We start from the raw sequence: 13,806 nt of genomic DNA on the forward strand, positions 1-13,806 counted from the left end.
GAGCCTGGCTCTTTCTTTGAAATACAGATGGATTTTTATGACTGTCTTCTGTTTGCCCCAAGATGCTTTGTCTTCCCCTACTGAGTCTAAGGCACAAAGGAAGATTCTATGTGTGGGGAGGAAAGGAGGGGGCTGAGAAGGAAGGCTTTTCCCTCCAACCATTGTTGTCTAGTAATAAAAATCCTTAGAAAACCTCAAAGGCTTGTGTTCTTGCTTCAGGGACAGGAGCCCAGGGGAGAAGGGGAAAGATGAGGTTTTATTCTCTATTGGGTCTGGGCGGGAGAGACTCCCAGGTCAGAAGCCACAGGTAGGGATTGTGGGAAGAGATGCAGGCAGGGCACTCCTGGGCACCCCTGGAGTTAAAGGGGCTGAGCAGGGAGCAGATCCAAACAGAAGAAGGGTTGATAGAGGCAAACTCCTGGGAAACTCCAAGTCAAATAGGGTTTGGGGGCTTGGTCTGAAAACATCACTTCTGTGGTCCTGGATGGCACTCACACAACAGTTCCCATTTATAGAAAGCTTTCAAGTTTGCCAAGTATTTCGTGCTATTTCATTTCATCTTCTCTACAGCCCTATGGAGTAGGTGCTGATATCCCTATTTTTACAGATAAGGAAACTGAGGCTAAGAAAGGTGAATCATTAATGCAGGGTCATCCAATAGTAGGTGTCTGAAGAGATTCTCCTAAACTCACAGTCCAGTGCACGCTGTCTCTCAAATTACACGCTGGATTTTGTAATTTTGTCTTTCCTGATTTCACATTTCAGGGAGGTAGGTTACTTGTGTTCTAAAAGTTATACTGAATCTTCATAATAACAAGAGGTAGTGTGGCAGAGTGGTTGATAACATAGGTCCAAATCTTGCTTCAGTTCCTTTTATCCTGTCCAGATATTATTCATATATATTTATTTGATTGTTGGCCCTCCCATTAAATTATATAAACACATAATTACATTATATATTATAAACATTATATTTAATTATATTATGTTTAAATATATTATAATTAATATTTAAATATTAAATATAATAAATTAGATAAATCCTTAGGGGCAATGGGAGCAACGACTGTACCTTGTCCTCTTTTCTATCCCCATCACTTGGCAAAGTGTCTGGCATATACTATAAATATTTGACTAGCTGCCTTCTCAGGCTCTAGACAACTCTCTTAAGACTATAAAATTGCAAAGAAAGTTGAACCCACCTTAGCAACAGGAAATCCCAGAAATCATGTGTCCAATACTTATTCCCTAATAAAGACAATTTCAACATTTATTCAGGGTGCCCCAAAAATCCTTAGTTTGGTACATGTAGCTTTATAAGAAGACTCTCAGGAGATTCAATATAGCATTTTAAAGTTTGCAAAATATATCATTTATTTTAGCTTCACAATAACGCTAAGAAGTATTAAAGCTACTAGCCCCAAACTAAGGCTCAGAAAATTTTAGTGACTTGCCCACAGCTACACATTGGACCCTGGCCTTCCTAAGCCCAGCCTTCCATCCACAATACTAGGCTGCCTTGATCTTATTATTAATGGGCTAAACAAACCAGTATGAGACATTTCATACGTTTACTTAAATTTGGAAAAAAAAACAAGCAACTTCCTTTTACAAATAAGAAAAATGAATCTAAGAGTAAGACCTACGCAATATCATGCATGTAAAAAACCATCAAAGCCAGAAGAGGATCAAGGACCGCTTGAATTAATTCAACACACATTAAGCTCCAATTGGATACTGAGGGCTATAAAAGAGAAAGGGTAAAATAGAAAAGTTTAACTAAAACACTGTTCTTATGGGGCTTCCTGGCAGTTAATAATTGTGGATCAAAAATGAAAAAATTTACCAAGCTCCTGCTTTTTACTAAGCCTTATGGGAATACAAGATGATCTGATATCTGGAGCTCACAATCTAGATAGAGAGAAAAGAACTATCTCCTGAGCAAAGAATTTCAGAATGATGAAATGTTGAACTGTGACATCCCAGTTTGGCTTCCAAGGGGATTTTGGGGAGGGAAAAACTAGCACACACTGGAGAAAGCAGTATTTACACATATACATACCTTTTTTTCTCCCTTCCTCCTGAAGGAAAGCAGATGCCTTCTGGGGATGCTCTGGACATTTGTGTGACCTTAGTTTAAGAAATCTCTCTCTGGTCTTAGATTTCCTCAAGCTTAGAGATGATTGAATTGACCTAAATGTTTTGTAAAAACTCTCAAATTCTAAGGTTTTTTGATATATTTGCACACGAGTACTCTTTATGTGCAGGCACTGCTTCAATGCATTATATATAAATTCAAATTAAAATTTTTTTGTTGACTTTGGAGATACAAAGGGGAAAAATATGATACTGTTTGCCATCCAACTTATATTTTATGGAGGGGATAAACCATGAACTCAAATAAATATAATGCTAGATACAATAGGATGACAAAGGAGAAATCCAGATAGAATATTTGAGGAAGGAGGGCATTAGGGAAAGGCTGCATAGGAAAGATGACATCTGAGCGGGAATTCATAGAAGAAAAACATTCTAAAATAAGTGGGAGAAGGAGAATTGTGGGAAGAAGAAATTTGTCTGTGGAGATAAGAGACTTCTGAGGGCCTCCTATTCTTCTCTGACAGTCTCCATCCTTCCCATGCTAGGTACCATCTACTGATGGTAGAATGGGATCAGTCCTGCACATTTAATTTTGTGTCTGGCTTGGGTAAGAAATTTTGAAGAACTACAGCTCAGTATCAATAGAATGAGCCACAGGACATGGGCCTATTTAAGGCAAAGCGCCTAAGACCCTTTTCAGATCTTCAAATTTATTTTTTATCTAATCAGCATCAGGGCCTCAGTTTCCCCATCTGTAAGATGAGAATGGAAGAGAATATCTCTCTCTCTCTCTCTCTCTCTCTCTCTCTCTCTCTCTCTCTCCTTCCCTCCTCCCTCTCTCTCTCCCCTCTCCCTCTTTTCATATCAGAGCTGAGAAGTCAGTGTTTTCCAACTCTAACTGGGCTAAACTGCTTACTTGACAAATAGAAAAAAGCCCACGTGATTGGCTAAGGTCTCGTTCAGTTCATACACACACACACACACACACACACACACAGGTCATGTGGCAGGGAGGAATCAGATTTCTGTGGCTTTGAAGGATGACTGAAAGGGGCTGCCTTTCCTCACCCAGAAAAATGTCTTCTCCAAACACTTGTTTCCCACTTCCTGAATGAGACAAACATGGAGAACTATCAAGCAAAAAAATAAATGAGAGACAAATAAATGTACACATACACATACACACACATGTTCAAGGGACTGTGTCTTTTTTCCTTTCTCTTGAGAGAAGGCAGATGCCTTCTGGGAATGCCCAGACATGAATGTCCCCTTATTCCTGTCAGTTACCAAGTGGGGAGAATATTAGGACATTAGAGCTGAAATAGCCATATCTGTTCCACTGCCTTCCCTTGACAGAAGAGGAAAAAGAGGGCCAGAACAAGGAAGTGATGAGCCGGTCACCCAGCAGTGAGAGCAGTAGATGCAGGTTTAAAATTGTTTAGCTTCTTGATGCCCGAGATAGGGCTCTGGTTATTCCCACACATGGCAAAGGGAAGAAGGGACAGGCAAGTCCCCTGGATTTGTGGGACTTTGGATTCAACACTAGCAGGAGGCTCATGTGGTCCTCTCAACTCAGATTCTCAGTAGTGGAGAAAGGATAGAATGGAGCTAAGTAAAATGGTCAGTGAGCCAAAGAAAAGTGGGAGGACCATCCCTTCTCACCAACCCCCCAAGCTTATAAGGCTCTGTTGTAAGTCCTCAGATCAGGGAGGAGTAGAACAGAAAGCAGGGGCCTACTGAGTCTGAAAATCTGGGTACCCTTAGTAAGGTGTGATGTTGGGCAAATCAATTCAAATCTGTTTCCTCTTTTGTTAAAATGAGGCAAGTGGATCAAATGGTCTCTCAAGATCCTTTTCGAGTATTAAAATAAAAAAAATTATGTTTCATATTTTTTATTTCGTAGACAAAGGTGTATTCAGTGAAATCTCTGAGTTCTGCAATGCTAATATTCCCGGCAGGGAATGAGAGGGTCTGCCTTTCCTTCCCCTCTGGCTCTGGCTGGTTGGATTAGACCCCTGTAGGGGGGAGCAGGACAGTGGGCTTCTGAACAAGAGCCCTACTGCTTGGTGCTTCTGACACATGGGGATCTACTTTCACCCTGGCATGAAGACAGACTCCCCAGGAACCTAGCACAGAGGACAATAGTCCAGCTGTAACAAAGAGGCACTGAATCAAAACTGGACAGGTCACCGTTTTGACAAAAGCCAAAAATATTCCCTCCTCCTCTCCTTCCACCCCACCCCCATTGCCACTCACATGCTGTTCCCTTTTCATTCACTGCTTTGACCCTGGGAAGCAGGAACTTCCAATTTAAAAAAAAAAAAAAAAAAAAAAAAAGGAAGAAAGGAAGAGGGTTTTTAAAGAAATAAGAGGTTGGGGCAGCTAAATGTCACAGTAGATAGAACACTGACCCTGGAGTCAGGAGGATCTCAGTTCAAATGTGACTTCAGACATGGACTAGCTGGATGACTCTGGGCAAGGCACTTAATCCTAATTGTGTCCCCCCTCAAAAAAAAAAAAAGAAAGAAAGAAAGAAAAAAGAAGGAAGAGATCCACCAGCCATTAATAGGATCATAGATGTGGAGCTGGAAGAGACTTGAGAAGTCATCCCTTTATTTTACAAATGAAGAAACTGAGGACTATAGAGATTAAGTGCCTTGCCCAAGACATACAGATAATAAATGTCAGAGCATGATTTGAATCTGGGTCTTTTGACATTAAGTTCAGCAACTCTATTTGCTTTCAACCTTCATTCATAGGTCTCCTCTAGAAGCCCAGGAATCCCCTTGGCTCTCTGTCTCCACTGCACATTGTTTTTTCCTGAGAACCCTCTCCAGTCCTGGAGGAGAGCTTTCACCCACTAAAGGTCACTTTATTTGGGGCTCAGCTTCCTCCACTGAGCTGCCCACTCAAACAGCCTTGCTACTGGGTCCTTTCTCTCTCCTGAGGAATTAGGGAAGGTAATTTCAAACTGTCCTCTAACAGCATCATTTGGGGGGATCTCAAAGGCAGGAAAGAGATGGGCCAAGCAAAGGTGGAATGGAAGAGAAGCAGGAGGGAGGGAAAGAGGAAAGGTGAGAGAGAAGGAAGGAAGGAAGAGACGGAGGGAGGGAGGGAGGGAGGGAGGAAGGAAGGAAGGAAGGAAGGAAGGAAGGAAGGAAGGAAGGAAAGGAAAGGAAAGGAAAGGAGAGAGGAATAGAAGAAAGAAGAAAGGGAAGGAAGGAGAGAAGGAGGGAGGGAAGGAGGGAAGGAGGGAGGGAAGAAGGAAGAAAGGAAGGAGGAGAGGAAGGGGAAAAGAAAGGGATGGAGGGAGGAAAGGAAAGAAGAGGAGGGAGGGAAGGAAGGAGGGAAAGAGAAGAAGGAAGGAAGGAGGGGAGGGAGAGAAAAAAGAAGGGAAGAAGGCAGAGAGAGGACAAAAAGACAAGAGATATACACACAAATCTACAAGGTGAGAATTAAAAGAGAAAGAGAAGGATACAGAAATGGGAAGAGACTCAGAACAAGAGAAAGAAAGAGAGAGAGAAACCCGCCTACAAAACGTTAAATACCTAACAGGAGATGACAAATCAAATGGGAATTACTGTGGTAAAAACATAATTAAAAACTTGATTGAAGTTAAACAGAATTTACATAACACTGCAAATTAACTTTACACTCAAAGTATTCACTGGGAAAGCAATGAAGAGGCATTTCATTAGTAATCTATATTTAAACAATACTTACAATAGAGTTGTTCTAATGAGAAACTTAGTGTTTTTAATAACAGCAATTGCCAGTGGCTCCTAGCAGCCATCCTGATCGAGGCAATTGCTGTTCGTTAATAAGTGTGTATTTGGGCAATTCAATATCTGGGACAGATGTGATATGAGGGAGCGTGATGTACATATACATATATGTATACACACAAATTTGTATGGATGTGCATATTTATCTAAAAGTGTGTTGGGTGTCATGTCTGCATGTGTGTACATGCTTGTGTCACAGAATAAAAACGGTTCAGAATAGTAGAGGAGGAGGCAGGGTCTAACAGTCAGAGGATGTGGATTCTGATTTTTCCTTTGGGAACAGAACTTGGCCGTTTTTGATTTCTGGCTCCGGTTACTTCTTCTTTCAGTTAATAAGTACACGAGAAGATAATATCCCTCACCTTCCCTAACTCACAGGGGTCACTTAGGGATTTAAATGAGATAATGGATGGAAAGCCATTTATGAAAAGTCTAAGTATAAATTCCGTGGATTACTGTTATTATAGGCCTAGTGATCTAATTAGATTGCCCACAGCATGGGATAGCTTATTTCCTGGCACCAGCCCACCCCTCCGAGGTCACACAATGTCTAAAAGGCTTCTCATTCCACCCTGCAGGGATGCTCAAAACCCCAAACCCAAAAAGCCAAAACAAAACCAGTGCAGTAATTGCGTCATTTCTGTGGCAGGGAGAACCCAGCCCAGGTACAGGGCCAGAGCTGCCTCCTGCCTCTCTACTTTTGCCCCACTCCCATCTGGTCTGGCTGGGAAAGCCAGCATTAGTGGGTCTCTTTCAGGGAGTTCTCCTTCTCTCTCTAAGTTCAAGGATGCAGCATCAGTTTAGGAATAGTATGTTAAGCCAGGGTGGTTGACTCTATAGGTCATTTCTCAGTATCTCCAGGGATAAAATGGCCTAGATTACGGGGTTTCAACCTGGGGTCCATGAACCTGAATATGAAAAAATGGTATATTTATTTTTATGAATCTCTGAAATGATATTTCCTTCAATTATGAATGGAATATTTAACCTACAACATATTGCTTGCTGTCTTGGGGAAGGGAAAGGTAAGAGGAGGGAGAAAAATGTGATTTGTACAAAAACTTTTCAATTTGATATAATCAAAATTTTCTATTTTGTGATCAATAAGGATCTCTAGTTCTTCTTTGGTCATAAATTCCTTCCTCTTCCACAACAGGTCTGAGAGGTAAACTCGAGAAAAATCTGGAATACAAAGTCTTACAAACATGAACGTTGAAAACTATCGTTTTGTGTATTTGGAAAAATAAAATACTATTGGGATTGCAAAAGAAGTTGTGAATGTAGGCAACAAACAACAGTAATGATAGCAATGCTTGTGACTTGGTCACCAACACAAATCACAGAAATTTCCATATTATATTATTATTTATTGAAGATGTCTTGGATGCTCATCCCTATTTCAAATTTATTGGAGTTACTATATAAGTTCATAGATATATTATTGTATCATTTTGGTAACCATTAAAATATAATTTGTTTCCTTTGTAATATGATGCATTTTATATTATTCATTTAAAAATATTATTTTGAAATGGAGTCTAAAAGGTTCCATAGACATTGATTCCCAGAGGAGGCCCTCTGGAACCCAGCCAGAGTTCATTCATTCATTCATTCAAATTCTCATATTCTGGGGCCTCAATGGTGGGTAAAATGAGAGAGAATCAAGGGAGAGGGAATAGGCTTCCTTCCAGGGAACAACCCAGTCACAGACTTCCGACCATTAGCCCCTTTGCTTCATCCAGAATAGAGCACAAGCATTCTGGCTGACCTGACCCTTGTGCAAGGCCAAATATTATCAAGTTTCAAAATCTACTAGGTCCAGGTCTCCCAAAAATCCCAACCCCAAACCACAAAGAAAAATCCCAAAACTGGTAAATGAAGATGATGATTATTTTCTTTCAGGAATAAACGGCATCGAGAAAGGACTTCCTAGTTTAAAAACAACAACAAAAACCCTATTCCTATGGTCCTAACTGATTTCACTCTCTCCCTATGGGGCGATCACTAAAAACATCTGGGAAGCTTTTCCCAGAGCTCAGTTGCAGTCCTAGGCAAATGAAAAGGGAAGAAACAGTGGGGCAAACGCATCTCCAGTGGACTTGCAAATAAGAGTCATTTACTAAAGAAAGTAACAGGGAAAAAATCAGGAGAGAGAGAGAGAGAGAGAGAGAGAGAGAGAGAGAGAGAGAAAGAGAGAGCGCCCCAGAAACCCAAAGATCTCATTTGGTCTAAACTGACAGCTTTGACTTTTACTTAACAGCCCTGAAAGGTTTTTACCTTTTCCTTGTAATGAAAAGCCAGGGGAATTCAGTCGTCAAAAGCAGCAACATTCCTCTCTTTCTCCTCTTACTTTTCCCTTGGAGTCAGACTGCACTATACATTATGCAAAGAGGGGCTCAGGAGGCCCTAGTTTGAATTCTGAACCCCACTCTTGTTTGAAAATTTAAGGAGCTGGGTCAGGCAGTGAAGGTGCCTCCTCCTTGGGAAACTCCCTAACCAGTAAAATCACAGGTCCAGTCCCTATCCATATCCCTATAGTACCAGCTTCCCAAGCATGTGGAGAGTACTGAACAAGAGAGATACTGCAATGACCTCACTCTGTCAGGCAATCCTATTCCCCCTTTACGGAGCAGCCCACATGCTTTTGGGATACCACAAGAAGGTTTTAAAAGCAAAATGCCGCTGCTGTTCATGGCTCTAAGGGGAAAGATAGGTCCTTTCTTTGTGTTCTGAGATTTTGGGCATCCTAGGTAACACATCTCCTCATTGTATCCTCCCAAACTTCTCCCACCTAGGCCCTCATCACACTGTCCTCCCAAAGGCTCTTGGAGCAATGAGAGAACTTCCAAAGACTAATGACCTAGGAATATCCCACACTGCAACATCACTTCTCCACTTCCCCAGGCCTATTTCCCACTTCTCTGGCCATCTTCCTTGACCATTCCAATCCATACTGCTCTTGGTTCCGAATACCTCCAGCACTAACCCTGCACCATACAATGGAGCCCATGAGCATCTGCTTTGTATATGTATGTGTGCTTATATTTGTGTGTGTGATGTATAGATGTGAGAGAGAGAAAGGAGAGAAAGAGAAAAGAGGAGATAGAGAAGAAAGAGAGTGAGAAGAGAGAGAGAAAGGGAGAAAGGAGAGACAGAGGGAAGAGAAAGAGAAGAGAAAAAGAAGAGAGAGAGAAAGGAGAGAGAGAGAGATATCTTCTTACAACCCTAGGAGGTAAGTGCTGTGGTTATTTCATCTTATAGCAGTTACTTGCCCAGAGTCACACAGCTAGCAAGTGTTTTGAACTAGGTCTTCTCGATTCCAAGAACAACTGTTCAAGTGCACTGAACTGCCAGGAAAAGGCGGGGAACAGAGTTCAGAAGGAATTCAATATTTATGATGAGGGACTCAGTTTCTTGATCCGTGTAATGATAAGGTTGGAACTAGTTCATTTTAGTTCAGCTCTAACTCTAAATCACAGTTTCGACTTCCCACATCACTCTCTTAACTGCAAATCTGGGGCTCACAGGCCTAAGACAGAAGGGCCCACCACCTCAGACACTATCACAGAGAAAGATGCACAAGTTTGTACACAGATCGGCACCTCAGCCCTCATACACCGGGCTGTAGGAGGAGTCTCAGGGCCATGAAGGAGACAACAGTGCTGGAGATCTGGGGAAGAAAGAGGGATTCACTTGCTGGTCACTCTGAGCCAGCAAAGCTGAAGACTGAAGGGCAGAAAAAGCTTGGAGGAATTCTGTCACTGTTAAACATGGGTTGGATATACAAACAGGGTGGAGGTAGAGATTGCAGAGAGCTTGAGCCAGAAAAAATATACATCAACTCTTACCCCAATCACCCAAATCATCATTCCAAAGGTCTGGAGGAGTTGTCCTCCACTCTGGCTCTCAAATTCCATCGCCCCCCCCCCCCCACTACTCCCATCCCGTTCCCCCTCTCCCTATTGCTGAGGGCCACCAGGGAACTCCTCCCGACCATGACCAGCTCCAGCCTGGCCAAGCCAAACACAGGCTGTGAGATCTGCTGGACAAAACAGCCGTATATTCCAGGCCCCAAGCTGATCCAGGTTAATGGAAGGCAGAGGTGGCCGTCGGGGGAGAAAGGAGAGCGAGAAACAGAAGTGATGTCCACGGTTGAGCCCTTAGGGAAAATATCACCCCCTGAAAGGGCAAGCAAAGGAAGATGGGCTCGGAGGAGAGTCTTCCAGATAAAGTCCCTGTGCCTAATCCAACACAGCTCCCCCCTCAGACCAAGCTCATTCCCCCAACTCAGGGATGTGTCAGGGAACAGTTACCAACCCCATGTGGTGAGATCCCAGGGAGACCACCAGAAACAGCACAGAACTCATCAGAATTCACCCCAAAACACAAGGCTATAAAGCTGTACCTACATAATGAGTTAAATGCATAAAATAATTAAATTATATATATATATATATATATATGTATTTACTGAATATGTATATATGTACATATATGTGTGTATATATATATTCAGTAAAAATACAGCATATGTATCTGTACACATCTATATATATAATCTATATATATGTACACATCTATATGTATTGTATACACACACACAATACACAATATATATATATATATACATATATACATATATATACATATATACATATATACACACACAAACACACACAATTTCTAGACTTGCTGGCCTTTAAGTATCAATTCCATGAAACTTTTTCTGACCATCCTCTTCTTCTTCAACCCCACCAAACCTCTTAGGGCCTACAAAGCCCATCTCATTTAGCCCTTATTTATATATTATTTTCATAAAATCAACAACCCCAGAATTTCAGGGGGGATCAGGAATGGTCATCCAAAGCCATCTAGTCCAATTTTCCTCTGAAGGGGAAATCTCTTTCACATAAGGGGCAACCACTACCTTTCAAGACATCAGGAGACTTTTCTTTACAATCCAGTCTAGATTTGCCTCTCCAACTTTGAGCTTTACCCAAGACAAAAAAGGTGACAGTGAGGGCCCATGTTTGGTCTCCCCGACTGTAAGCTCTTTGAGAGCAGGGACTGAACCATTTGTCTTACCTCTCCTTGGCGATCCCAGAAAGCTCAGCACAATGGTGGTCATATAGGAGGAGCTCCAAAAAAGAGGTTTTAATTGACTAGAAAACAACCCCGTGACTGTGCTCTGTGGGAGACCTACTCTGCTGACCCCTTTCCCCCCTCTAATATAAAGCCTCCAAATTCTTGTCAGAGATCCAGCAGCTTTGGGCCCATGCTCTTTCTCACCCCCCACCCCCTCCATCTCTCCCACACAGCCCGAGGATAGAATTATACTGGGGTGGGCTTCGGAAGAGCAGCAAAAATAACAGTTTTCACAGGGTAAGGATTCAGAGTGAGAAGGACCTGGGGCTGGAGTCGGAGGCCTGGATTCTAGCCTCAGCCCTACCACTATTTGGTTCATCTACCATGAGACTATACTCATTTTATGTATTTGTACATGTGTATACACTATATATATATATATATATATATATATATATATATTATGTATGTACACATCTACACACACACACACAGCATAAAGATCAAACCAGAATATATATGTCAGGAGATTTTTTTTTTAATAAGTTGAGAGCTGTCCAAAGGGAGATCTCCCTCTTGAGGTACACGCTGGGTAAGTAACTCCTTTCTGGTCCTGTTGACCCGACAACCTAAGGGCTCCATCAGCGCTGATGAAGCATGCCCAGGAAATAGCCTTTGAGTAACTTAAACGAAGTCAATTATGGAAAAATTTTAACTCTGTACCAGTTGGAGCTACAAGTGGTTATTAGTCCGCTGCCCCAAAGACCACTGACCTGAAAACCCCAATGAGGAGTGATAGGGACAGAAATTCTGTCAGCCCCCTAGAACAGGGGTGTTTAAGCTGGTCTGGAGACTGAATTCTGTAGATGATTTAATTCTGATAACTCTATTTCCATATAAATTCAACATAATTTCAAAAGGTTTCCCTTCTCTTCCCATTCCTTGTAGTTTATTTCATATATTAAAAATATTAATTTGAGAGGGGTCTGTAGGCTTAACTAAACTGCCCAAGACAACACCAAAACAGAACTAAACAGTTAAGAACCTTGCACTGGAGAATGGGAAGAAAGAAACTTGGCCATCCCAGCTCCTTCCCTTGGGGCACTGGCTACCTCCCCTACCTAGTTCCCAGTTTGTACAGATGAGGCACCTCCCTCCACCTGAAAACACCCAGTTCAGGGCCTTGCCAAACAACAGAGATCTTTTAAAACCCTTTTCTTCCTCCTAAACCATGGCAGAGAGAAGAGCAGAACTGCCAGCCTGGCAGCTGTGGACCCAGCTTTGGAGTTACCTCCTTCCTTGATTTCCCCCAACCCCATCCATATACAGGTCAATAACAAGAGACAGAACTGTGCCCCAAGGCACAAACTGATCTCAGTGCTTTGGGGATAAAAGAGACAAGCAGGAGCTGGCTTTCTCCTTTTTCTTTCATTCTTTATCTCTTTCATATTCTCTGTCCCTCCCTCCCTCCACCCCCTCATCTTGCCCACCCCCAGCTTCTTGTGTGTGTGTGCTTTTACCTTCCCAGGGCCTTGGTGTTTATAAACGGGCTCCCTGTCTTGTGAGTCACTCTCCAGACACCATTGGCAAGCCGCCGATCTCACCCTGCGAATGAGTCTCCTCCTTCTCTGTGGAGAAAGGGGGGGGAAACACATGCCATGAGGGAGGCTGGAGCACTGGGCACAGAAGGGCAAGCTGGGATCTGCACGCAAGCGGGAGGGCGGGCAGGCAGGCCTGTGGTCCAGACTCCAGGCCGAGCTCTGGTAGCCTCCCTCCTGACTTGGGGCAGACAGGGAGCAGCAGGAGGTCACCCCCTCACCTCCCTGCTGTCCCTGGGCACAGCTCATCCTGGCTTTCCACTAACGTACTCCAGTTTCCTGGTTTCCCCAAGTTCTCCCTTTGGTCCCAAACCAGTAGGACGATCCGAGCTGGCCAGGTCCCTCTGCCACCCCACGCCTCACAACCAGGCTGCTGTCCTTCTCCTTGGGTTCGTGAGGCTGTTTCTTGTGGGGGGGGGGGTTTACACTTGGGGGTGGTTTGCTTTTGTTGTGAGGGGGGGAAAGCTGAAAGTAATCTCCTGCCAGGGAAGCCAATAGCAAGAGTGAAAGGGAGAAGCTGTCCTGGGGTATTTTTAGCTGCATGTACAAAAGCCCTTGCTGTGTACCTCCTCTTGCTCAGTAGCGCCCTGTCCGCCTTCTGGGAATTATCTCACACAGCCATGGCCCCAGCAGCCACTTCCAGAGCTGCACTTTAACCCCCTACCCGCCCCCCTCCTCAGTGGAATTCTTTCCTCATTATGAATTAGTTACCAGATCGCCTGCCAAACAATTGTAATTTTATCTCCTCGGGTTTAGGTGGACCTCTACCTCTCTCTGTAAGAGACCTAACCATCCCCCCGCACTCCTCCTCCAACTGGTCAGCATTTGCCTGCTCCAGCAAATCCAGGAGCCATGAAGGCAAGGCAATGATCCTTTAGGAAGTACCCGGCCAAATAATAGAGACGATCTAGCCGGGGAATCAAGAGGTAAGTTTGTGCAACAGGGAACAAAAGAGATCTTGTCTGGTACCTCTCCCCACCGTCCTCACCACAGCACACCTTATAATGCCTTCTGTATGTACTGGTATCCCCCTCCCCCTACTCCATCCTTCCCTCAGCATGAAAGCTTCTTGTGAGCAGGGACTACTTTGCTTTTGTCTACATCCTTAGCACCTGGCACACAAATGCTCAATGATGGAGTGGTTAATGGGTACAAATGAGTGCCCCAGGATCCCCCATGGGAGCTCCTAGGGATTGCTAAGCCTTTGGGAGATGTAGAATTCTCACACAGAGAAAGCT

The 13,806-nt window shown here is 43.3% G+C and overlaps 1 protein-coding gene across 9 annotated transcripts in view; it reads right to left on the reverse strand.

Annotated features, from left to right (window-relative positions):
- Window positions 1-13,806, reverse strand: part of ZMIZ1 (zinc finger MIZ-type containing 1) — a 430,170-nt gene that overhangs the window by 299,528 nt on the left and 116,836 nt on the right. For 8 of the 9 annotated variants that reach the window (XM_031956396.1, XM_031956401.1, XM_031956399.1 and 5 more), the window contains one exon: window positions 12,491-12,598. The exons of the other annotated variant lie outside the window; for it this stretch is intronic. The gene's annotated coding sequence lies outside the window, so the exon portion shown is untranslated. The remainder of the gene's footprint in view (window positions 1-12,490; window positions 12,599-13,806) is intronic. 9 annotated transcript variants of the gene reach the window in all.

This window comes from Sarcophilus harrisii, chromosome 2, assembly GCF_902635505.1.
Source record: "Sarcophilus harrisii chromosome 2, mSarHar1.11, whole genome shotgun sequence".
Taxonomy (NCBI): domain Eukaryota; kingdom Metazoa; phylum Chordata; class Mammalia; order Dasyuromorphia; family Dasyuridae; genus Sarcophilus; species Sarcophilus harrisii.